Raw genomic sequence first — 25,298 nt, 5'->3', positions numbered from 1 at the left:
CGCTCTGTCATGCATAGGGTTATTATGAGTTAGAACCAACTTGACAGCACCTAACAACAACTATGTGAAAACACATATTAAATACCTTAAAATATCCAGCGATCTTCATTTTGTCTTCTAGGAATTTTTCCTAAGAAAATACAAATGTATGCCAAGGCTATCATCCCAGTGATGTTTATAATTGTTAAAAAAAATGTAAACAGCATTAAGCCCATGAATATGAGATAAACCGAATATATATATCATGTTGCATTTATATGATAATGAGGAGTACTATGCAGGTATTAAAAATTATCACAACATATTAAGTGAAAAAAAAAACCAATACATTATCAACCAATACACAGTATTATAACACTTTCTAGCATATCATAAGAAATCCTGGTGGCGTAGCGGTTAAGAGCTACAGCTGCTAACTAAAAAGTGGGCAGTTCAAATCTACCAGACACTCCTTGGAAACCATATGAGGCAGCTCTACTCTGTCTTATAGGGTCACTATGAGTCGGAATCGACTCAACAGCAACAGGGTTTGGGCTTTTTTTGGAGCAAATCATATTTATGATTTTGCAAGAAAGACTAAATTAACCGAACGGTGATTATTTCTAGGTTAAGGGATTATGGGGAGTTTTATACTCTTTTTCTCATATCTGCATTTTCGAAATTTCCTACATTTAACATGTCTTCAATAAAATGAGGTCGATTTTGACCTCTGTCTTACCTTTTTTAAAAGTAATTTCATAATTTTCCTTATGACATAATTAGAGAGGAAGACATTTAAAAAAAAAAAAGAGAATTCTGCTTCCCTACCAAAAAGGACTCCACAGAATCTTCTCTCTGCCTTTTAACCAGTCTCCTGTTTTAGAATAAGATATTTAAAAATGTCACAGACCCATTTGAGGAACACCAAAAATAAAACAAAATACTCTTAAACAGTAAAATAGTAGTCAGATGAGACACTGATTCCAAAAGAAGAAAATCAAACAATATTTAATTTCCTGTTCATTTTCTGAACTCCTGCTCTCTGTCCCAGAGGTCGAGTAAATTTGGGAAAGGATTGATTTCCTCCCTCCCGCCTTCCTTTCTTCCACCCTCTCTCCCTCTTCAGAAGGAGCTGTATTTAATGTCTCTGCAGCGAGCCTGATGGAAGGCGCTGGAAGGACCTCTTACTGCAGAAAGGAAAGAGAGAAAACGCAGAGCAGGAAAATATACACGATGCACGCCCAGCACCTCTTACTGTGAAGCTGCTCGGGAAAGGGTGCGTATAACTGTTATCATTATGCAGTATAAAAAACATTCTCTAGATTAAAAAAAAAAAAATCAGGACAGTCCCTTTTGGAACACAAACAGGAGCACTGAGCTACTGCTGTCTCTGGTGTACAGGCACCTGGCAGCCCAGGGGGAAAGTCAACCAGAAGAGCAACGGAGTGTTCTAGGGTTTCAGCGAAGAATGCAGATTCCTGAGGGGCCGTCCCCGCCTCTGGGGAAATGGGTTACTTGGGCCCCAGATGTGCCTCTTTTCCTGACTCAGGCCTTTGTCAGCATCAGAGCAGATGTCAGCTCCGGTCTCCCCCGCCCTGAGTTTGCGCTCTCATCGTTGCATAATAGCCTAGTGCAGCCGCTAGGCCGGCACGTTGGTCACAGGCGCCCCCTGCTGAATAAACGAAGAATGGCGCTTTCGCTGACACCTGGTCCTTGCCCTGGGCTTTCTCCACTTATAGGACATTCTTTTCTTTTATTGGGTTGCTAGGATTTTTTTTTTTTTTTAGGAGTCGGAGTCCACTCGACTGCAACGGGTTTTCTCACTGAAAGAGTCCTGGTGGTGCAGCGGTTAAGCGCTGAGCTGCTAAAGGGAGGATCGGCAGTTCGAACCCACCAGCTGCTCTGGGGGAGAAAGATTCGGCAGTCAGCTTACGTAAAAATTCCAGCGTTGGAAACCCTGTGGGGCAGTTCTGCTCTGTCCTGTAGGGTCTCTATGAGTCAGAACCCGCTCGTTGGCAGTGTTGGGTTTTTTTTGTTTTGTTTTGTTTCTTTTTCTCACTGTGCTAGCTACCACAAGAAGGGAATTTCCTGCAGAGAAAGAAGAAATGAACTGTGGCCCTGCAGGACAAAACACACCCCAGAGCATCAGCCAATATGTTTCTGTGGGAGAAAGGGCAAATCCTCAGCAGTTTCCAGACACGGGCTCCGATTCGGTCCTTCAGTCTTACTCCTGAGACTGGAAAGGTCAGGCCAGGCAGGATCCCTTAGCTTCTGGGGGAGTAAGAAGGGACTACGTTTGCAGTCTTCTATGGCCCGTAAGTCCACATCATAACACAGAGGCAGAAAAACCCTCAGGCTACAGAAACGTCCCAGGCGTCCTTCTTTCCTCTCCTTAAAAAAGCCATTACTATCCAGTGGACTCCTACGTGTGACTCCACATGTGACTCCATGTGTGTCAAAGTAGAACTGTGCTCCGTAGGATTTTCAGAGCTGACTTTTTAGAAGTAGATCATCAGGACATTCTTTCGAGGCACCTCTGGGTGGACTCAAGCAGCCAACCTTTGGTTAAAGGGCAAGCACGTTAACAGCTTGACCCCCTTCCTCCTCTTACTCCTTTAAAAATCTTGACAAAATGCCAGTCACCTCTCTAAATTTTAGCGACCTTCGCTGAAGGGTAAGCTGTTGTACTCAGAGGTGTTCGTACTTCCCTCAGCATCTTCTCTTTCAGCTCCATGACTGCTGAGCTCAAGGGACCTGCAGCTGTGCGACCTTCCCCATACTACTGTGCACTTTCACTGAGAAAGCAGGTATCGTTTTTGGTCAGCTGAGAAAAAGCGAGTGGTGCTGTCACCGGCTCTTTGCTCGGCTTGTGCCAGAGGTGCGGCACCCCTCCGCTGGGCTGTGCTGGGTCTCTGCCTGGGGTCGGGGAGAGGAATAGACCGTCAGTGCTGAGCAGGTAGAGGGCACCGACCACTGGGACAGTTTGCTCAGAGCACTGCCTTGGAATCTTTCAGGGCATCTTTGCGTTTTTACTTTGATCCCAGTTATTTATGTTTTTGCCATCTCGTGGTTCTCAATCCCAGCTGCGCTTGAGAATCACCGAATGCTTAGGCTCCACCCAAGACTAATTTAATCAGAATCTCCCAGGGTGAGGCCAGGGTATCAGTTTTTTTTTTAAGATTATCAGGTGACTGTAATGAACAGCCAAAGTTAAGAGCTACTACCCTAATCTTTATCTTCCACATGTTGGACATGAACTTACACAAAGTACCAACCAGCCAGCCATTTGCTGTCAAACTGATCATGACTCATGACCACCCCGTGCGTGTCAGAGTAGAACTGACATGGTTTTCAGTGGCTGTTTTCAATGGCTAATTTTTTTTGGAAGTACATCATCAGGACTTTCTTTCAAGGTACCTCTGGGTGGACTCAAAAGAACCTCCAACCTTTCAGTTAGCAGCCAAGCATATTAACCATTTACACCACCTAGGGACTCCTTATACAAAGTAGTGGCTCAGCAATGTTTGATAAGTGACTGAAGGAGTAAAAGAATGAATGAAGGCTTGGAAGGGCAAAAACAGAAGTATACTCCTTTAGGATGAATATGCTAAAATACCTTCATTAATGAGTTTATGAATAACCAAAGCAGACCATACAAAGGAAGCAATCCCAGAACCAGGGTGGAAGGCTCAGTAGACAGGCTCACTGCAAGGGTCAGGTGGCTGAAGCTCATGGAAAAGGCCTCAAAGCAACCTGTGTTTGTTGCTGGTACTGTTGTTGTTGTTGTTGTTGTTAGGTGCCATCGAGTCAGTTCCAACTCATAGCGACCTTATGTACAACAGAACAAAACACTGCCCAGTCCTGCGCCATCCTCACAATTATTATGATTGAGCCCATTGTTGCAGCCGCTGTGCCAGTCCATCCCGCTGAGAGTCTTCCTCTATTTTGCTGGCCCTCTACCAAGCACGATATCCGTCTCCAGGGACTGATCCCTCCTGACAACGTGTCCAAAGTACGTGAAACGGAGTCTTGCCATCCTTCTAAGGAGCGTTCTGGTTGTACTTGTTCCAAGATACATTTGTTTGCTCTTTTGGCAGTCCATGGTATAGTCAATATTCTTTGCCAACACCACAGTTCAAAGGTGTCAATTCTTCTTCAGTCGTCCTTATTTATTGTCCAGCTTTCACATGTATATGAGGCAATTGAAAACGCCATGGCTTGGGTTAGGGGTAGTTTAGTTTTCAAGGTGACATCTTTGCTTTTTAACACTTTAAAGAGGTCTTTTGCAGCAGATTTGCCCAATGCAATGCGTCTTTTGATTTCTTGACTGCTGCTTCCATGGGCATTAATGTGGTTCCCAGTGAAACGAAATCCTTGACAACTTCTATTTTTCTCCATTTTTCATGATATTGCTTATTGGTCCAATTGCGAGGATTTTTGTTTTCTTTATGTTGAGGTGTAATCCATACTGAAGGCTGTAGTCTCTGATCTTCATCAGTAAGTACTTCAAGTCCTCTTCACTTTCAGCAAGCAAGATTGCATCATCTATATAATGCCGGTTATTAGTGTTTTTTTTTTTTTTTTATTAGTGAGTCTTCCTCCGACCCTGATGCCAAGTGTTTCTTCATATAGTCCAGCTTCTTGAATTACTTGCTCAGCATACAGATCGAATAAGCATGGTGGAAGGATACAACCCTGATGCACACCTTTCTAATTTTAAACCATGCAGCAGTATCCCCTAGTTCTGTTCAAATGGCTACCTCTTGGTCTATGTTTAGGTTCCACACGAGCACAGTTAAGTGTTTTGGAACTCTCATTCTTTGCAATGTTATCCATAATTTGTTATGGTCTACACAGTCGAATGCCTTTGTATAGTCAATAAAGCTCAGATAAACATCTTTCTGGTATTCTCTGCTTTCAGCCAAGATCCCTCTGACATCAGCAACAATATTCCTTGTTCCATGTCCTTCTCTGAATCTGGCCTGAATTTCTGGGAATTCCCTGTCAATGTACTGCTGCAACCATTCTTGCAAAATTTTACTGAATTTAATGTATTTAATAGGAATACAAAAAGTAGAAACATTAGCAAATGCCAGAGAAGCACTATTTGAAGAGATATCAGCTTAGAGTTTTCCAGAACCAAAGAAAGATATAATTGCTTAGATTAAAAGCACATACTGACTACTGAGCAGGATAAACAGAAATAAACTTACACCTATACACATTGGAGTAAAAATTGCAGAACAAGGACAAAGATAATACCTTAAAAGCAACCAGGGAGGAAAAAGAAAATCATATTAAGTACAAAAGAATTACAATTAGACTGATATCAGACTTTTTATCAGCAAAAATGGATGCCAAAAGTCAATAAAATAATATCTTCAAAATGCTACAGGAATGTAACTATCTACCTAGAATTCCCTGGGCAGGCAAGCTGTCTTCCAAGGGTGATCTAAGGACTGAGAAAGTCTGCCACCATGGACACTCACTGAAACAAATAGGGAAGGATATATTTATTACTTCAAGAAAAAGTCAGCCCAGAGGGAAAAGTAAAATTCTGGACGATGCAGCAATGAGGAAAATTGTTTAAGTCAGGAAAAGTTAGAAAGACTTGGGATGGTCAAAAAGAGTCCTGAATGTCCTTTTCTTGGACAACTGGGTGTTTTCTAGCAGGCCTCTTGGGGTTATCTGATTCTATAAAAGCTTGAACCTTTGATCATGTGTTGTTGTTAGGTGCTGTTAAGTCCGTTGCAACTTGTAAAGCCCTTATGTCCAGCAGAACGGAACACTGCCCTATCCTGCGCCGTCCTCACCATCTTTGCTATGTTTGAATCATCCATTGTTGCAGCCAGTGTGTCAATCCATCTCATTGAGGGTCTTCCTCTTTTTCACAGACCCTCCACTTTACCAAGCATGATGTCTTTCTCCAGGGACTGGTCCCTCCTGATAACATGTCCAAAGCATGTGAGATGAAGTCTTGCCATCCTTGCTTCCAAGGAGCTCTCTGGCTGTACTTCTTCCAAGACAGTCCATGATATGTCTGGGACTGAACTATTTTGCAATTCTGTAGTCAGAAGTTAACTTGCAAAGGGTTGATGTGAAGGAACGATTTCCTGTCCATAGTGACGCAAATGTTTCCTGTCCATAAAGACGCAAATAGAGAATACAAATCTCCAAATGTCTAATTCTCCTTTGAACTGGTTTTAACAGTTTACTGGCCCCCTCCTTAATTAATGAATTAAATAAAATCTTTGACAAGTGTTCATTTTATATTTGTATGGCAGTCATGATGTTGCCATGTTAGAAATAATCCTTTAGCAGCTTTCATTCACTGAGATGCCTATTGGATTTACCTGACACATGTGAGCTGTGTGGTTGAGAAGTGCATGTTATAGACTAATGAGCTCAGGTGGGATTTATTGTCTCTTTGCTTACATAGGTAACCCATTATTTTTTCTCATGCATCCACACCCTTAACTTAAACAACTTTCTAAGTCTCCTGACAACTTCTTTGATTTTGCCTTTCTAAGATCATGTTCTAAAAATTTCAAGATATCTTTTACTCCTAAAATTATTTTTGAGATTTTCTAGTAGGTTCCTAGAAAATCGCAGAGATTTTTTTTTTCCACCTTACATGAAAAGGCCCAAGAAATATTTTTTTTTTTGAAATTTTCCATATTTTTTAAACAGTGAGTGAAGTAAGATCTACATGAAAAGAGTTGTTCAAAAAAACAAAAAGCTCAGGCTTCCCTAGTTTAAATTTGCATAGACAAAATGTTAATATAAATATTTCAAAAATTGTATGCTCTGTGGTCTGGATGTAGGAACCCTGGTGGCACAGTGATTAAGCACTCAGCTGCTAATGGAAGGGTTGGCAGTTTAAATCCCCCAGTGGCCCTGCAGAAGAAATGTGGCAATTTCCTTCCGTAAAGATTACAGTCTTGGAAACTCTATGGGGCAGTTCTACTCTCTCTTACAGGGTCGCTATGAGTCAGAATCAACTAGATGCAATGAGTTGATAAAAATAACTGAAACTCAATTAAATTTGAGTCTAAGGTTTATTTTGAGCAGTCATTCTGTATGCATATGTTGTTGTTAGGTGCCCTTGAGTTGGTTCCCACTCTTAGAGACCCTATGTACAAGAGAATGGAACACCGCTGGTCCTGTGCCATCCTCACAATCGTTATGCTTGAGCCTATTATTGCAGCCACTGCATCAATCCTTCTTGTTGAGGATCTTCCACTTTTTCACTGAGCTACTCTGCCAAGCATGATATCCTTCTCCAGGGACAGGTCCTTCCTAATAACATGTCCAAAATATGTGATACGAAATCTCGTCACCCTCGTTTCTAAGGAGCATTCTGGCTGTACTTGTTCCAAGACAGACTCGTTTGTTCTTCTGGCAGTCCATGGCATATTCAATATTCTTCAGTTCTTCAATCTTCCTTATTCATTTTCCAGCTTTCGCATGCGTATGAGGCAATTGGCTTGGGTCAGGTGCACATTAGTTATATGCATATAGGGATGCCATTTTGATTTCAGAAAAAGCAAATGGCTAGAAGAAGCCAGGCACAATAACCAAAAACCCAAACTCATTGCCATTGAGTTGATTGCGACTCACAATAACCCTACAGGACAGAGTAGAACTGCTCTGCAGAGTTTCCAAGGCTATAAATCTTTATGGAAGCAAAGTGCTAATCTTTCTCCCACACAGCAGCTGGTGGGTTTGAACCGCTGACCATTCAGTTAGCAGCCGAGCTCTTTAACCACTGAACCACCAGGGCTCCTTTTAGGCTCAATAAGGCTTATAAAAAGGAGAGGGGGTAAAAATACAGATCAACCTTGGCTAATAATAACACGATTTATTGAACCTGCTGTCCCACTTTTCTTGAGATCAATTATCAGATCACAAGATGGTGTTTGCCTTTCCACTCAGTCATATGTTTTGAAATTCAAATTTAGTAAGCCTGGGTTTCAATGGGAAAGGAAGGATTTTCAACTTTAGGTGAAAGAGAAGCCTCTGGCGGATTCATTTTGGTCAGGAATTTCTTTTAAGTGAATATTTGGTTTCATGAGTAAGAAAACTCCAAATTCAAAGCAACATATCTGCTGTCAGTTTCTCTCTTTGACAGGTTTATGGTCTGGATATATGCCAATTCTTTAACTGTTCGTAAAAATTTACTTTACCCTAAAAGAAAACACTGGTCAGAATAGTTTTACACTGTATCCCAATAGAGAATTTTCCTCTCTTTGTTACAGGGCAGGGCTTCTCAGCTCAGGACTAAGCCCTGCTTAAGTTCTTGCCTTCTTCTGACCAAGAATGACCAGGAGTGGCTCAGAGGTTCCACACGAACAAAGGTTTATTAGGAAAAGACTAGTGAGGGAGAGATGGAGAGGGGTTTTCACCTACCCTAGCTTCCAGTCTCTCTCTGAACAAAGGATTTCTTAGGGCTTATAAAGAGGCATTATTTTTATTCATTAGTTGGGTGGAGATTTTCAGGAGAAGGGGAGGGATTATGAAAATCAAATGCACACGCAGTTGGAATTCCAGATGGATTTCTTCGCAGAGATTACTGGAACTAAGATGGAGTCTGTCACAAACGCTGCTGGGATGTCGAACAGGGCTTATTCTGGTATGTTGTGCATGCGTGATGTCTCTGGATCCTGGTTCGAGTCCTGGCAAAGGATCTTTGTTTATGATCGTCTCATTTGGAAAGTCATTCATAGGTTGCCTTGATTTTTACTGTACATGTTCTGTACCTGGTGGGGGACCTGAAAAACAACTCAGGAGGGTTATCAAGCATGTAGAGATAGGAAACACGGCCCCTTATCTTGTCTAAGCACCTAGTTTGTTAGTCACAAGTAGTCCTCGAGTGCCAGCAGTAAAATATATATGGTGGTCTCCACTTAGGTTTAGATTCCAAGAATACTGAATCAGAGGTTATTTAATTATAGCCAGTCCGATCTCTTGTCTGTCTCATTTTCTATCCTGATATTGAGTCCCTGATGTTGGAGTCTCTGAGTGGTACACCTGGAGGGGCTGTTAAAGCACAGATTTCTGGGCCCAACTCTGAAGTTTTTGATTCAGAAGGTCTGGGTCCTAGCCCAGAGTTCCTGGGTGACACAGACGATTCATGCACTTTACTGCTAACCCCATGGTTGGAGGTTTGAGCCCACTTACAGTTACCTTGGAAGAAAGGCCTGGTAATCTACTATCAAAAAACCAGCCATTGAAAACCCTATGGAGCACAGCTCTACTCTGACACACATAGGGTTGACAGGAGCTGGAGCTTACTTGTGGGCGATTGGTGGTGATGGTGGTAGAGTTGGGGTCTAGGAATTTGCATTTCTAACAAGTCCCCAGATGATGCTGGGCTGCTGGTTCTGGAACGACACTTGGAGAGCCACCGTGCTAGAGCATCCATTGCAAACAAGTGAGGGAATGATGTGGTGTAGAAATAATTGGCTATCAATGTGCAAAATAATAAAATCAGATTCCTGCTATAACACACAGAAAATCACTTCAGAAACAGTAAACATCTAACTGCAAAACACAAATACTTTAATAAAAGAAATATTTGGGTATATCTGTCCTTAGGATAGGAACAAATTTCTTTTAAAGCAGTGATTAAGGGTTATGATAAGAAAATTCTATACGTTGAGAGAGATTTGGCAAACTCTACTTTAAATATACGATCCGAGTTATCAAAGACGGGAAAACTGATATCATATCCCCCCTGATGTGATTCATCAAGACATATAGGAGATCACCTACACAGTACACCTGCCAAAATCTTTAACTAGAGCCTGGAACCAAGAGGAAGACAATAACAATTTATATTGTTAGATATTCCACAAGACAACTGGCCTGGACTTTTCAAAATGTCTATGTCATTAAGACCAGACCCGCCCCCACCCCCAGCAAAAAGAAAAAAAAAGTCAGGGGGACTATTGTAAAATAAACTATTTTATTGCTAGATAGCCAGATAGATAGAACAAATGTGGCACAATATTAACAACTGGAGAATCTTTGTAAAGGACATTTGGTTGCGTATTTTACTAGGACATTTGGTTGTATATTTTACTAGTCTTTTAACTTTTCTTTAAAAGGTTAAAAATATTTTAAATATACAAAGTTGAGAAAAAAGTAAAGAACAACTAAAGTCATAATAAATAATTAAAAAAAAAAAAAAAGACTTGGAGAAGGCATTTGCAACATATACAACTGACAAGGATTCTTATTCCCAGTATATAAAATACTGCTAACTACAAAGCATTAAGAAAGCTCAAATTACCAAGAGAAAAATGGGCAAAGGGTATGGAAAGGCAATTAATTGAAATAGAAACCTAAAATGGCTAGCAAGGGTATGAAAACAATTTTCAACCTCATTAGTAATCAGAGAAACATAAATCGTAGTTAGTGGTAAGAAACTATTTCATGCTAATCAGATTAGCAACAAATTAAAATGTCTTGATGAGAATAGGGAAAGCAGAATGTTTAGTTACTATTGATAGGTGTGCAGATCAACACAGCCAATTTGGAAAGCTATTATGCAAAACCTAGTAAATTTGAAAATGCACATACCCTCTGACATGGAAATTCCATTTCTATACGGAGGCTCTAGAGAACTCTCACGCACAGCACAAAGAGACATAGTAAAGGATGCTCATTGTAGTATTTCTTTAAACGGGGAAATTACAATTAACCCACCTATTCCTTGGCAGGGAATGGAGCTGTATGGAGATATACAAAAAATACTGTACAGGTATTAAAATGGATATGCTCAATCTATGTGTACCAACACACACACCACATTAGTGAAATAAATAATTTTGTAGGATATATGAGAATGACACGACATGTGTTCAATTTTAAAACCATAATGAACATGGGGTAACACCTATGTAACCAATAATTAGGTCAAAAAATAGATCAGTACTAGCATTCCACAATCTCCTCTCTTGTCCCCTGACAAACTTTCTCCCTCCCACAGGCAATGACTATCCTAATTTCTAACACTTTTGTTTAGTTTTGTGTTCAAACTTTTTATTAATGAAAATATCAAATATGTGTTCTATTATGCCTATATTCTTTTGCTCAATGTTAAATCTGTGATAGTAAATGTAGTTGGTTTGGGATTCACTAGATACATAGTTGGATGGAAATTCTATATATATATGTATATATGTAGGTATGTTCTATTTATCTTTCTATTCAATTTGAAGTCATATTATATTTGTCAGGATATGGGACACATTCTTTGGTAGAATGTAGCCTATTTATGAAGCTCTCAAAAGGGATAGAGCAAACAGACCTTCTTTTTATGAAATACAAACAAATTCATGTCTCCTAATAATTGTGGGGAGGAGGATGGATTGAAAGTGAAAATCAAAGAAGAAGGATATGGGAGAGCTGATGGAAGGACGTTGGGTCACTACAGAATTATAAGGACATTGCTTTTGCTTCCTGCTTTGTTCATGAAAAAGTTACATAACCAACTTGAATTTTGTTGGGAACCAAAGTAAATTGATTTGCAACATTAGCCTTTTTTTTTTTTTTAATCCCTTCAGCCTCCTTGGTTTGAGGTGTTCATAGACTGGTTGTTATTCTGGGTGCTCCTTTGCTCAGCCCTATATCTGTGGTTGGGGAATCACTTCACACCTCGAAAGATCTTTAAACGTAGCGAGTTCTCTGATAATTGATTTGTCTTCACTCTGTGTTTTAACACACAATTCCAGTCAAATTCAAGTGTAACAGATGGGAAAAGCCACTTGGAAAAGAAAACTAATAAAGCTATTTTAACTTATCTTTGAAAGCTAGGATTAATGCCGACTTCAAATAACTGAGGGTACGTTTTGCATGCTTGGTGTTTGGAACACTGGTATGTGTATTGAGAACACAAGCTGTGGTTACTGTGTCTTTTGAGACTTTAAGGAAAAACTAACCATTTTGCATGTTTCATTACCATCATCATCATTGTCATCATCACACTGCAGATGATGAGCTCTGTCTTGTGTGTGACACTGCTCACGGTTGTGAGAGCAGTTGACACTGTTGAAATCAATCTTGTGCTTGCTATAATCTCATTCGTGCTGTTGTCATTCATTGTCACTGAGTTGGTTCTGACTCAAGGTGACCCCATGTACAACAGAGTGAAATGCTGCCCAGGCTCACACCGTCCCCATGACTGCCAGCAAGCTTGAGTCCATCGTTGCAGCCACTGTGTCAATTTTTCTCACTGAGGTTTTCCCTCACCTTCGCAGGCCGTGCACTTCACCAGACGCGATGCCCCCTCCAGCAGCTGGTCTCTCCTGTTGACTTGTCCAACAAAACAATATTCTGTTGTGATTCACAGGGTTGTCATTGGCTGATTTTCAGAAGTGGGTCACAAGGTCTTTCTTCCTAGCCTGTCTTAGTCTGGAAGTTCCACGAAACTTGTCCACCATGGGTGACCCTGCTAGTATTTAAAATACCCATGTCATAACTTCCAGTATTGTAGCAACATGCAAGCCACCAGAGTATAAAAAACTGACAGACATGTGGTGGGTATTTCATTCATACCCAGGAATAAAGTAAGCACTGCAGAGCTGGTAGTCAGCCTTTAGCCCTCATTTCTCCCAGGCCACAAACACCAATGGACGTGTGGAGAAAAATCACGTCTTGGTTCAGCAGGTTGATTGCTGTGTGACCTTAGGCAAATAACCAAAATCTCTTAGTCATACTTTTCTAAAATACTGAAATAATACAATATCCATATTACCCAATTCATCAGATTATTGTGATGGTTAATAAGAATGAAAATTATTCGTAAGTATAAAGTGTTATACAAACATAAGTTATCGTTATTTCTTAGCTCCCAGAATGCCCTGAATGAGTAATAAGTAAACTCACTCATTAGTGCTGCAACTGAAAATGAAATAAGTTGGTTAACATTAGGTGGGAGGAAAATTAGAAGACATAGAATAAGATAATAGTCTGAGGATTTAGAACATATCAATCTAAAACGGTACTAATATTGCCAAGTCTTTACACATCAACAATTATTTTACTTCATTAAATCACATTTAATTGGAGTAATAAAATATTTTATAAACCTTACCCATAATCCCAAGGTGCCCCGGTGGCTCAGTAGTTAAAGTACTTGGGTGCTGGTGGCTTAAACCCACCAGCCTCTCTGCAGGAGAAAGATGTGGCAGTCTGCTTCTGTAAAGACTTACAGCCTTGGAAATCCTATGGGGCAGTTCTACTCTGTTTTATTTTTTTTTATGAGTCAGAACTGACTTGAGTACGATGGGTTAACCCATAATCCCACCGCTTGAGCAATGTTGCTTTTATTTTTCACTGTGCATTTGCCTTTTACATGCATATATATCTTGAAATAAGTGTAGTCATATTGTTCATTCTCTTTTGTGTTTTACTTTATACAATAAGCATTTTACATTAAATTCAAACTTATTTTTTATAAAAAAAAAACCAAACCCATTGCGGTCGAGTCGATTCCGACTCATAGCGACCCTATAGGACAGAGTAGAACTGCCCCGTAGAGTTTCCAAGGAGCGCCTGGTGGATTCCAACTGCCGACACTTTGGTTAGCAGCTGTAGCACTTAACCACTACGCCACCAGGGTTTTCATGTAATAATCACTTCTCTTTTTTAATATAGGAAAAGGAGATAGTTCTCTATTTCCTTATATTAAATATAATGCTGCGATGCCCAAATATAGAATCACATTTGTTTAGAAGAAAATAAGGATATCACTCTGGTATACAATAATGTTTGCAGATGCAAGTGGAAAAGAACACTCTTTCTTAACACTGAGAATTTGCTTATAATTAGCTCTGCTTTAGTTGTCCCCATGGCTATTGTATATGTGTTCCATGATTTCATTAATCTTCAGAAAGTGAAGGGATTTTTATTGTTTGTATCTTTTTATATACTTTTTCATTTCTACCCATGTAGTTTATTTATAGTGAATTTCTTCATGTTTTCCTGTCCACTCTGCCAATTTCTGTCTTTTGATTTGTATATTTAGACCACTTACATCTGAGGTAAATTGTTTATATGTTAACATAACGTCTGCCATTTTATTATTTGTTTTTTGTTTCTTCTGGTCCTTGATCCTGTTTCTGTTTTCTTGCCTTCCTGTGAGTTACATAAACATTTTTTAAAAGATTTAATCTTGAATTATTTTTAGTGTTTTTCAGTGTATATCTTTGCATAATTTGTGTATACATATATATAGCCCAAAGCAATGCGTCTTTTAATTTCTTGACTGCTGCTTCCATAGCTGTTGATTGTGGATCCAAGTAAAATGAAATCCTTGACAACTTCAATCTTTTCTCTGTTTATCAAGATGTTGCTCATTGGTCCAGTTGTGAGGATTTTTGTTTTCTTTATGTTGAGGTGTAATCCATACTGAAGGCTGTGGTCTTTGATCTTCATTAGTAAGTGCTTCAAGTCCTCTTCACTTTCAGCAAGCAAGGTTGTGTCATCTGCATAAAGCGGGTTGTTAATGAGTCTTCCTCCAATCTTGATGCCCATTCTTCTTCATATAGTCCAGCTTCTCGTATTATTTGTTCAGCATACAGATTAAATAGGTGTGGTGAAAGAATACAACCCTGACGCACACCTTTCCTGACTTTAAGCCAAGCAGTATCCCCTTGTTCTGTCTGAACAACTGCCTCTCGATCCATGTAAAGGTCCCTCATGAGCACAATTAAGTGTTCTGGAATTCCCATTCTTTGCAGCGTTATCCATAGTTTGTTATGATCCACACAGTCGAATGCCTTTGCATAGCCAATAAAACACAGGTAAACATCCTTCCGGTATTCTCTGCTTTCAGACAGGATCCATCTGACATCAGCAATGATATCTCTGGTTCCACATCCTCTTCTGAAACCAGCCTGAATTTCTGGCAGTTCCCTATGGATATACTGCTGCAGCCGTTTTTGAATGATCTTCAGCAAAATTTTGCTTGTGTGTGATATTAATGATATTGTTCTATAATTTCCACATTCGGTTGGATCACCTTTCTTGGGAATAGGCCTAAATATGGATCTCTTCCAGTCAGTTGGCCAGGAAGCTGTCTTCCATATTTCTTGGCATAGATGAGTGAGCACCTCCAGCGTTACATCTGTTTGTTGAAACATCTCAATTGATATTCCATCAATTCCTGGAGCCTTGTTTTTCACCAGTGCCTTCAGAGCAGCTTGGACTTCTTCCTTCAATACCATTGGTTCCTGATCATATGCCACCTCTTGAAACGGTTGAATATCGACTAATTCTTTTTGGTATAATGACTCCATGTATTTCTTCCATCTTCTTTTGATGCTTCCAGCAAATCTGCTGCAAAGGACCTCTTCAAATTGTTGAAGAGCAGAGATGTCACCCTGAAGACTAAGGTGCTCCTGACCCAAGCCATGGTATTTTCAATCACATCATATGCTTGTGAAAGCTGAACAATAAATAAGACCGAAGAAGAGTTGATGCCTTTGAATTGTGGTGTTGGCGAAGAATATTGAATATACCATGGACTGCCAAAAGAACGAACAAATCTGTCTTGGAAGAAGTGAAGCCAGAATGCTCCTTAGAGGCAAGGATGGCAAGACTGCATCTTACATACTTTGGACAAGTTGTCAGGAGGGATGAGTCCCTGGAGAAGGACATCGTGCTTGGCAGAGTACAGGGTCAGCGGAAAAGAGGAAGACCCTCAACAAGGTGGATTGACACAGTAGCTTCAACAATGAGCTCAAGCATAACAATGATTGTAAGGATGGCGCAGGACCGGGCAGTGTTTCGTTCTGTTGTGCATAGGGATGCTATGAATTGGAACCGACTCGATGGCACCTAACAACAACAAATATATATATATATATAAAACCTATAATAGTGTACTAATATCATTATTTTACCACTTTGAAGTGCATAAACATCCCTTTGCCATACTTACTTTTAAATATAATCATCTTGGATATTGAAAGATGTTATATTTTAGTTTCAATTAATGTACAAAATTCATGAAGAAAAGGGTAGTCTATTGTATGCACCTTTTTACTTCCTGATGCCCCAAGATTTCTTCTTTTACCATTTCCTTTCTGTTTGAAGAATTGCTTCAGACACTCTTTAAGGGTAAGCCTATTAGTGACAAATTCTATTTGTATTCCTTCATGTAAGAATGTTTTTATTTCCCCTTCATTGCTGAAAGGTAGTTTTGGCATATATAGAATTCTAGGATACTTTTTTTTTTCATTTTATTTTGTCCCTGTTGTACACAGTGGGTAAAGTCTCTTATTCTGTCTTCAAGTTCACTGATTCTATCTTCTGTCATCTCAATTCTACCATTAAACCTACCCAGCAAGTTCTTCACTTTCTGTTCTGTTACTGTATTTTTCAGTTCTATAATTTCTGTTTGATTCTATTTTATGAAATGTTTCTTTGTTGAGATTTTTTTTCATTAGTTTCAAGAGAGTTTGTAGTTGATTGCAAAAGCATTTTCGTAATTGCGGCTTTAAAATCCGTCAGATAATTTCAACATCTGATTTATCTCAGTGTTGGCATCAGTCAATTGTTTTTCTCCTTGTGATTTTCTTAGTTCTTGGTATGAAACGTGATTTTCAATTGTATTCTGGAGATTTTTTTTTCCTCTTATGTTAAGTGTATCTATATCCTATTTAAATCTTTTATTTTAGAAAGCAGACTCTGTCTAGGTTTTGTGGGCTGTGATTCTAATGATATTTTAATTTTCAGAGCTTTTGTGGCATGATTTTGACTTGCTTGTTTTGTCTGGTGCTTCTGGGTTCCCCACTGATCTCTGCAGGTGATGCCTGAAGGAGGTAGAAGAGATTTTCACAGATCAGCTGCTGGGTGTCTCTTTGTGGGAATCCTGTGGGAGTGGGGTGTGATGGGATTCCCCCTACTGGTACCCTATTGTCTCTGGGCAGTGGAGGAGAGTATTGGGCTGTAGGCAGGCAAGACTTTCCGAACTGGTTCACTTGCTGGGTCACTTCACATTCCCCCCACACTCTGCCCAGTATCTCTAGATGGATAGGAGAATCTCAGGCCCACAGGGATGAAGAAGGTTGATTGACGATGCAACAGCTATAGCTGGGTCTCTCCTCTGGCTCAACCCACATGCCTCAGTATGTCTTGGTAAAAGGCGGAGTCTCATGTGTGATGGGGCAGGAAAATACTTCCTCTGGTTGTTTATTTCTGATGAGGCTTCCAATTGATAACCCTTTCCAGAGATATGGGTTTACCTAATGTTGTCGGATGGACTCCAGTTCAACCTGAGAGAGGAAAGGGATTATTTTGGCCACATTCTTTTTTAGGCTGGGGACCAGAAAATGATGGATCTGCTGGCCTTCCTTTCTTGGTTGGAGAGAGATAGACACCCTGATGCCATGTCTTTCCTCCACTCCTGGGGTCCTAAACCAACTTACCTTCTTAACACCTTCCAGAGTTGTTCTTTGGTTTCTGTTGTACCATTTCCAGGGTTTATAATTATGCTTAGAGGAGAAGGACATGAAAAAGCAAGTTTATGCCATCTTGTCTGGACCAGAAGTCAGGATCTATGAAGTAGACTTTTTTAAAAGCAAACAGATAAGCAACTATCTACTTAAATTAAAAAAAAAGAGAGATATCAGTATATCAAGAACAGCATTTGACACTTACGCAAGATCAAACAGAAGTTTCAGAACCTAAAAATTGTGTGATACATTCCCAATTAACCAATGTTTTTGTGCTTTATTAAAATGCTTAAACTTTTCTTTCTCCTTTGAAAAAATGGAGTCTGGGCTAAATTCCAGCTTGAGTAAGTACACTGATCTTCCAAATCCCCTTGGCAGCGTAAATCACAGTTTCCTTCATGTTCTGTCTGAACTAGTAGAACAGGATGGCTGTGCACACTGAGACAGATGCTGAGTTCTACCCAGAGCTGCCTAGAGACCAAGCACCTTCCAATCAATTATCCTACCGGACTTACAATAACACCAAAGCCTGCAAAGTTGTGTGGCTGAACCGTCACTGTTTTTCTCCGTGAACGAAATACGCTTATGGATTTCCTTGTCATTGTTTTTGAATATGTTTGTTACTTTTATGAAAATCACGAAATCTGTTTGCTGAAAAAATAATATTGACATTCACAAGTGCAACATTTGGGTGAGGACGTTAGCTATTGCCAATGAACTAAGTTCTCATCTCAGTCCTTTACTCTCACAAATGACAGTTCTACTGCAGAAAGAAAATGTCTCCACCTTCACCTCTCAACTGAAAACCTTTCACTTAAATCTCTTTGCCCTTATTTCCTTCTTACTGTCTCATGACCCAGTGCTCTGACATCATAAATTATTTTGTATTTATATTCCATTCTACTTCTTTTTCAAAAGAAAAAAAATTTTAAAACATAGTATCAGAAAGGTTTTAAAATCTGTGTAATGTCCAAGTCAATCTTTTCCAGCAGGACCACATTTAAACCAAAGAATTTACATTATATATAAGGACCTCTAGAAATACATTCCAATATTGAATAACTTTAATCTTTGCAAATATCTTTCTCCAAGGTGACCAAGAATTAAGTCATTCTTCAACAAAAATGATTTGGAATAGAAGAAAAGCTTTACATTTCACTTATGCTAATTTAATTCCTTGAACAGTAGTTATTAGCATTTTATGGGTTACAACCTATTTAAAAATCTTGTGCAAGCTATGGATTTCTCCAACAGAAAACATATATAATTTCAAGAGTCTCAGAGGTCCTATAAAACCCATCAAAAAGAGCTCAGGTTAAGAATTCTTGCTGTGGAGTTTAGGTAATTCAGGGAACGTCCAATTTATCTATCGCACATTTCAGAGCCTCTCCTTGAATATATTCCAATTCAGGGAGTATAATTCAAAATTATGTTTGAATGTATCAATTAAGACACTTTGATTATATATAACAAATTGACTTTGGCTACCTTAAAAAAAAAAAAAAGTAGCTATATTTTATTAACTCATAGGTTTGAAGAAAAATCCAGACAAAATAGGATAGGAAGTGAGGTCCCAGATACTAGTGTAATGAACAGTTTCTTTGAGATGCTGCCACACAATGGCGCAACTTCAGCTCTTTTATTCCTTATGTCACTGTGCTGAAGGTTCAAATTCATGAGAGAGTCTGAAAGACCCAGCTTGGCTTATGGACTGCCATACTACCAGTAAGTCTCATCACATGGAAATGGGGTTGTTTCCCAAAAGAAAATCATGCTGCTGATGCTCAAAAAGAGCATAAGGGATGCTCATCAGGCAGAAACAAGGAGTGTACACTACAGCAGCCATGGACATCTGTGAAAGTAGGAATGGAAACTCTTTTTTTTCCTCCAATTTTTATTGTGCTTTAACTGAAAGTTTACAAATCAAGTCAGTCTCTCACACAAAAACTTATATGCACCTTGCTACATACTCCCAATTACCCTCCCCCCAATGATACAGCCTGCTCTCTCCCTCCACTGTCTGTTTTCGTGTCCATTTCACCAGCTTCTAACCCCCTCCACCCTCTCATCTCCCCTCCAGGCAGGAGATGCCAACATAGTCTCAAGTGTCCAACTGATCTAAGAAGCTCACTCCTCACTGGCATCCCTCTCCAACCCATTGTCCAGTCCAACCCATGTCTGAAGAGTTGGCTTTGGGAATGGTTCCTGTCCTGGGCTAACAGAAGGTCTGGGGGCCATGACCACTGGGGTCCTTCTAGTCTCAGTCAGACCATTAAGTCTGGTCTTTTCATGAGAATTTGGGGTCTGCATCCCACTGCTCTCCTGCTCCCTCAGGGGTTCTCTGTTGTATTCCCTGTCAGGGCAGTCATCGGTTGTATCCGGGCACCATCTAGTTCTTCTGGTCTCAGGATGATGTAGTCTCTGGTTCATGTGGCCCTTTCTGTCTCTTGGGCTCGTAATTACCTTGTGTCCTTGGTGTTCTTCATTCTCCTTTGATCCAGGTGGCTTGAGACCAATTGATGCATCTTAGATGGCCTCCTGCTAGCGCTTAAGACCCCAGAGACCACTCTTTACAGTGGGATGCAGGATGTTTTCTTAATAGATTTTATTACACCAATTGACTTAGATGTGCCTGAAACCATGGTCCCCAAACCCCTGCCCCTGCTACTCTGGCCTTCAAAGCATTCAGTTTATTCAGGAAACTTCTTTGCTTTTGGTTTAGTCAAATTGTGTTGACCTCCCCTGTACTGTGTGCTGTCTTCCCCTTCACCTAAAGCAGTTCTTATCTACTATCTAGTTAGTGAATACCCCTCTCCTCCCTCTCTCCCTCCCCCCTCTCGTAACCACAAAAGAATGTTTTCTTCTCAGTTGAAACTATTCCTCAAGTTCTCATAATAGTGGTCTTATACAATATTTGTCCTTTTGCAACTGATTAATTTCACTCAGCATAATGCCTTCCAGGTTCCTCCATGTTATGAAATGTTTCACAGATTCCTCACTGTTCTTTATCAATGTGTAGTATTCCATTGTGTGAATATACCATAATTTATTTATCCATTCACCCATTGATGGGCACCTTGGTTGCTTCCATCTTTTTGCTATTGTAAACAGTGCTGCAATGAACATGGGTGTGCATATATCTGTTCGTGTAAAGGCTCTTATTTCTCTAGGATATATTCCGAGGAGTGGAATTTCTGGGTCGTATGGTAGTTATATTTCTAACTTTTTTAGGGAACGCCAAATCTATTTCCAAAGTGGTTGTACCATTTGACATTCCCACCAGCAGTGTATAAGTGTTCCAGTCTCTCCACAGCCTCTCCAACATATGTTATTTTGTGTTTTTTGGATTAATGCCAGCCTTGTGGGAGTGAGATGAAATCTCATTGTAGTTTTGATCTGCATTTCTCTAATGGCTAATGATCGTGAACATTTCCTCATGTATCTGTTAGCTATCTGCATGTCTTCTTTAGTGAAGTGTCTATTCATATCTTTTGCCCATTTTTTAATTGGGTTATTTGTCTTTTTGCAGTTGAGTTTTTGCAGTATCATGTAGATTTTAGAGATCAGGTGCTGATCAGAAATGTCACAGCTAAAAACATTTTCCCAGTCTGTAGGTAGTCTTTTTACTCTTTTGGTGAAGTCTTTGGATGAGCATAGGTGTTTGATTTTTAGGAGCTCTAAGTTGTCTGGTTTTTCTTCTGCATTCTTAATAATGTTTTGTATACTGTTTATGCCATGTATTAGGGCTCCTAACATTGTCCCCATTTTTTCTTCCATGATCTTTATTGTTTTAGATTTTATATTTAGGTCTTTGATCCATTTTGAGTTAGTTTTTGTGCATGGAGTGAGGTATGGGTCTTGTTTCATTTTTTTGGAGATGGATATCTAGTTAAGCCAGCATCATTTGTTAAAAAGACTCTTTTCCCCATTTTAGTGTTTTGGGGGCTTTGTCAAATATCAACTGCTGATATGTGGATGGATTTATATCTGGATTCTCAATTCTGTTTCACTGGTCTATGTAGCTGTTGTTGTACCAGTACCAGGCTGTTTTGACTACTGTGGCAGTATAATAGGTTCTAAAATCAGGTAAAGTAAGGCCTCCCACTTTGTTCTTCTTTTTCAGTAATGCCTTATTTATCAGGGGCCTCTTTCCCTTCCATTTGAAGTTGGTGATTTGTTTCTCCATCTCATTAAAGAGTGTCCTTGGGATTTGGATTGGAATTGCATTAAATGTATAGATCATTTTTGGTAGAATAGACATTTTTATAATATTAAGTCTTCCTATCCATGAGCAAGGTATGTTTTCCACTTATGTAAGTCTCTTTTGGTTTCCTGCAGAAGTGTACTGTAGTTTTCTTTGTATAAGTCTTTTACATCTCTGGTAAGATTCATTCCTAAGTATTTTATCTTCTTGGGGGCTACTGTAAATGGCCTTGGTTTCTTCTTCGATGTTCTTTCTGTTGGCGTAGAGGAATCCAACTGATTTTTGTATGTCTATCTTGTATTCCGATACTCTGCTGAACTCTTCTATTAGTTTCAGTAGTTTTCTGGAGGATTCCTTAGGGCTTTCTGTGTATAAGATCATGTCACCTGCAAATAGAGATACTTTGACTTCTTCTTTGCCAATCTACCCATAATCTGGATGCCCTTTATTTCTTTATCTAGCCAAATTGCTCTGCCTAGGACCTCCAACACAGTGTTGAATAAGAGTGGTGATAAAGGGCATCCTTGTCTGGTTCCTGATCTCAGTGGGAATACTTTCAGGCTCTCTCAATTTAGGGTGATGTTGGCTGTTGGCTTTGTATAAATGCCCTTTATTATGCTGAGGAATTTTCCTTCTATTCCTATTTTGCTGAGAGTTTTTGTCATGAATGGGTGTTGAACTTTGTCAAATGCCTTTTCTGTGTCAATTGATAAAATCATGTGATTCTTGTCTTTTGTTTTATTTATGTGGTGGGTTATATTAATTGTTTTTCTAATGTTGAACCATCCTTGCATACCTGGTATGAATCCCACTTACTCATGGTGAATTATTTTTTTTGATATGTTGTTGAATTCTATTGGCTAGAATTCAAGATAATTTTCTTTTCTTGTGGTGTCTTTAGCTGGTTTTGGTATGAGGGATATGGTGGCTTCATAGAATGAGTTTGGGAGTATTCTGTCCTTTTCTATGCTCTGAAATACCTTTAGTAGTAGTGGTAACTCTTCTCTGAAAGTTTGGTGGAACTCTGCAGTGAAGCTGTCTGGACCAGGGCTTTTTATTGTTGGTAGTTTTTTGATTACCTTTTTAATCTCTTCTTTTATTATGGGTCTATTTAGTTGTTCTACCTCTGTTTGTGTTAGTTTAGGCAGGTGGTGTGTTTCTAGGAATTCATCTATTTCTCCTAGGTTTTCTAATCTGTTAGAGTACAATTTTTCATAGTAATCTGATATGATTCTTTTAATTTCAGTTGGGTCTGTTGTAATATCACCCATCTCATTTCTTTTTTGGGTTATTTGCTTCCTCTCCTGTCTTTCTTTTGTCAGTTTGGCCAGTGGTTTATCAATTTTGTTGATTTTTTCAAAAAACCAGCTTTTGATCTTGTTAATTTTTTCAATTGTTTTTCTGTTTTCTATTTCATTCAGTTCAGCTCTAATTTTTATTATTTGTTTTCTTCTGGTGCCTGTGGGTCTCTTTTGTTGCTCTCTATTTGTTCAAGATGTAGGGATAATTCTTTGATTTTGGCCCTTTCTTCTTTTTGTATGTGTACATTTGTTGATATAAATTGGCCTCTGAGCACCGCTTTTGCTGTGACCCAAAGGTTCTGATAGGAAGTGTTTTCATTCTCATTGGATTCTCTACATTTCCTTATTCCATCCTTAATGTCTTCTATGGAAACCCTGGTGGCATATTGGTTAAGTGCTATGGCTGCTAACCAAAGGGTCGGCAGTTCAGATCCGCCAGGCTCTCCTTGGAAACTCTATGGGGCAGTTCTACTCTGTCCTATAGGGTCGCTATGAGTTGGAATTGACTTGATGGCACTGGGTTTGGTTTGGTTTGGTTTAATGTCTTTCATAATCCAGTCTTTTTTGAGCAGGGCATTATTCAGTTTCCAAGTGTTTGATTTCTTTTTCCTGCTTTTTCTGTTATTGATTTCCAGTTTTATGGCCTTATGGTCAGAGAAGATGCTTTGTAATATTTCAATGTTTTGGATTCTGCTAAGCCTTGCTTTATGACCTAATATGTGGTCTATTCTAGAGAATGTTCCATGTGCACTAGAAAAGAAAGTATACTTGGTTGCTGTTGGGTGGAGTATTCTGTATATGTCTGTGAGGTCAAGTTGGTTGATTGTGGCATTTAGATCTTCCATGTTTTTATTGAGCTTCTTTCTGCATGTCCTGTCCTTCACTGAAAATTGTGTGTTGAAGTCTCCTATTATTATTGTGGAGCTGTCTATCTCACTTTTCAATGCTTATAGAGCTTGTTTTATGTATCTTGCAACCCTGTCATCGGGTGCATAAATATTTAATATGGTTATATCTTCTTGGTGTATTGTCCCTTTAATCATTATATAGTGTCCTTCCTTATCCTTTATTGTGGATTTAACTTTAAAGTCTATTTTGTCAGAAATTAATATTGCCACTCCTGCTCTTTTTTGATTGTTGTTTGCTTGATATTTTTTTTTTCCATCCTTTGAGTTTTAGTTTGTTTGTGTCTCTAAGGTGCATCTCTTGTAGGCAGCATATAGATGGATCTTGTTTTTTAATCCATTCTGCTACTCTCTGTCTCTATTGGTGCATTAGGTCCATTTACATTCATGGTAATTATGGATAGGTATGAATTTAGTGCTATCATTTTGATGTCTTTTTTTGTGTGTTGTTGAGAGTTTCTTTTTCCCACTTGATTTTTATGTGCTGAGTAGATTTTCTTTATATATTGTCTTTTCCTCATATTTGTTGTTGTTGATTTTGTTTCTGCTGAGTCTCTATTTTTTTCTTGTATTTTATTTTGATGATTCAGATAGTTTGTCTCCTTTGTGGTTACCTTATTATTTACCCCTATTTTTCTAAATTTAAAACTAACTTTTATTTCTTTGTATCGCTGTATCTTCCTCTCCATGGGGAAGGTGTTTGATTACATTTCTTAGTCCCTCTTTATTATTTTAATGTTGTCTTCTTTTATATAGTAACATCTCTGTTATCCTGCTTTGGGCTTTTTTTTTTTTTTTTTTTTATGATCTTGCTTTGTTTTTTTTGGATTTCCCTGTCTGGGTTGACTTCTGGTTACTCTACCCAGTGTTCTAGTCTTTGGATGATACCTGATATTATTGATTTTCTAATCAAAGAATTCCCTTTAGTATTTCTTGCAGTTTTGGTTTGGTTTTTACGAATTCCCTCAACTTGTGTTTGTCTGGAAATGTCTTAATTTCACCTTTAAATTTAAGAGACAGTTTTCATGGATATATGATTCCTGGCAGGCAATTTTTTTCCTTCAATTTTTTAAATATGTCATCCCATTGCCTTCTTGCCTGCATGGTTTCTGCCAAGTAGTTCGAGCTTATTCTTATTGGCTCTCCTTTGTAGGTGACTTTTTGTTTATCCCTCGCTGCTCTTATAATTCTCTCTTTATCTTTGGTTTTGGCAAGTTTGATTATGTCTTGGTGACGTTCTTTTAACATCTACCTTATGTGGAGTTCGTTGAGCATCTTCGGTAGATATCTTCTCATCTTTCACAATATCAGGGAAGTTTTCTGCCAACAAATCTTCAACAATTCTCTCTGTATTTTCTGTTATCCCTCTCTGTTTTGGTACTCCAATCACTCATAGGTTATTTCTCTTGATAGAGTCCCACATGATTCTTAAGGTTTCTTCATT

General features: G+C 39.0%; 1 long non-coding RNA gene across 2 annotated transcripts in view; it reads left to right on the top strand.

Annotated features, from left to right (window-relative positions):
• LOC126086644 (uncharacterized) overlaps positions 1-25,298 on the top strand; it is a 216,366-nt gene that overhangs the window by 188,341 nt on the left and 2,727 nt on the right. For both annotated transcript variants that reach the window (XR_007519566.1, XR_007519565.1), the window contains exons 7-8: positions 1,106-1,255; positions 1,767-2,786. This is a non-coding gene — a long non-coding RNA (uncharacterized LOC126086644). The remainder of the gene's footprint in view (positions 1-1,105; positions 1,256-1,766; positions 2,787-25,298) is intronic.

The sequence above is a fragment of the Elephas maximus genome, chromosome 1 (assembly GCF_024166365.1).
Source record: "Elephas maximus indicus isolate mEleMax1 chromosome 1, mEleMax1 primary haplotype, whole genome shotgun sequence".
Classification (NCBI taxonomy): domain Eukaryota; kingdom Metazoa; phylum Chordata; class Mammalia; order Proboscidea; family Elephantidae; genus Elephas; species Elephas maximus.
This window is presented reverse-complemented; position numbering and strand designations above follow the sequence as displayed.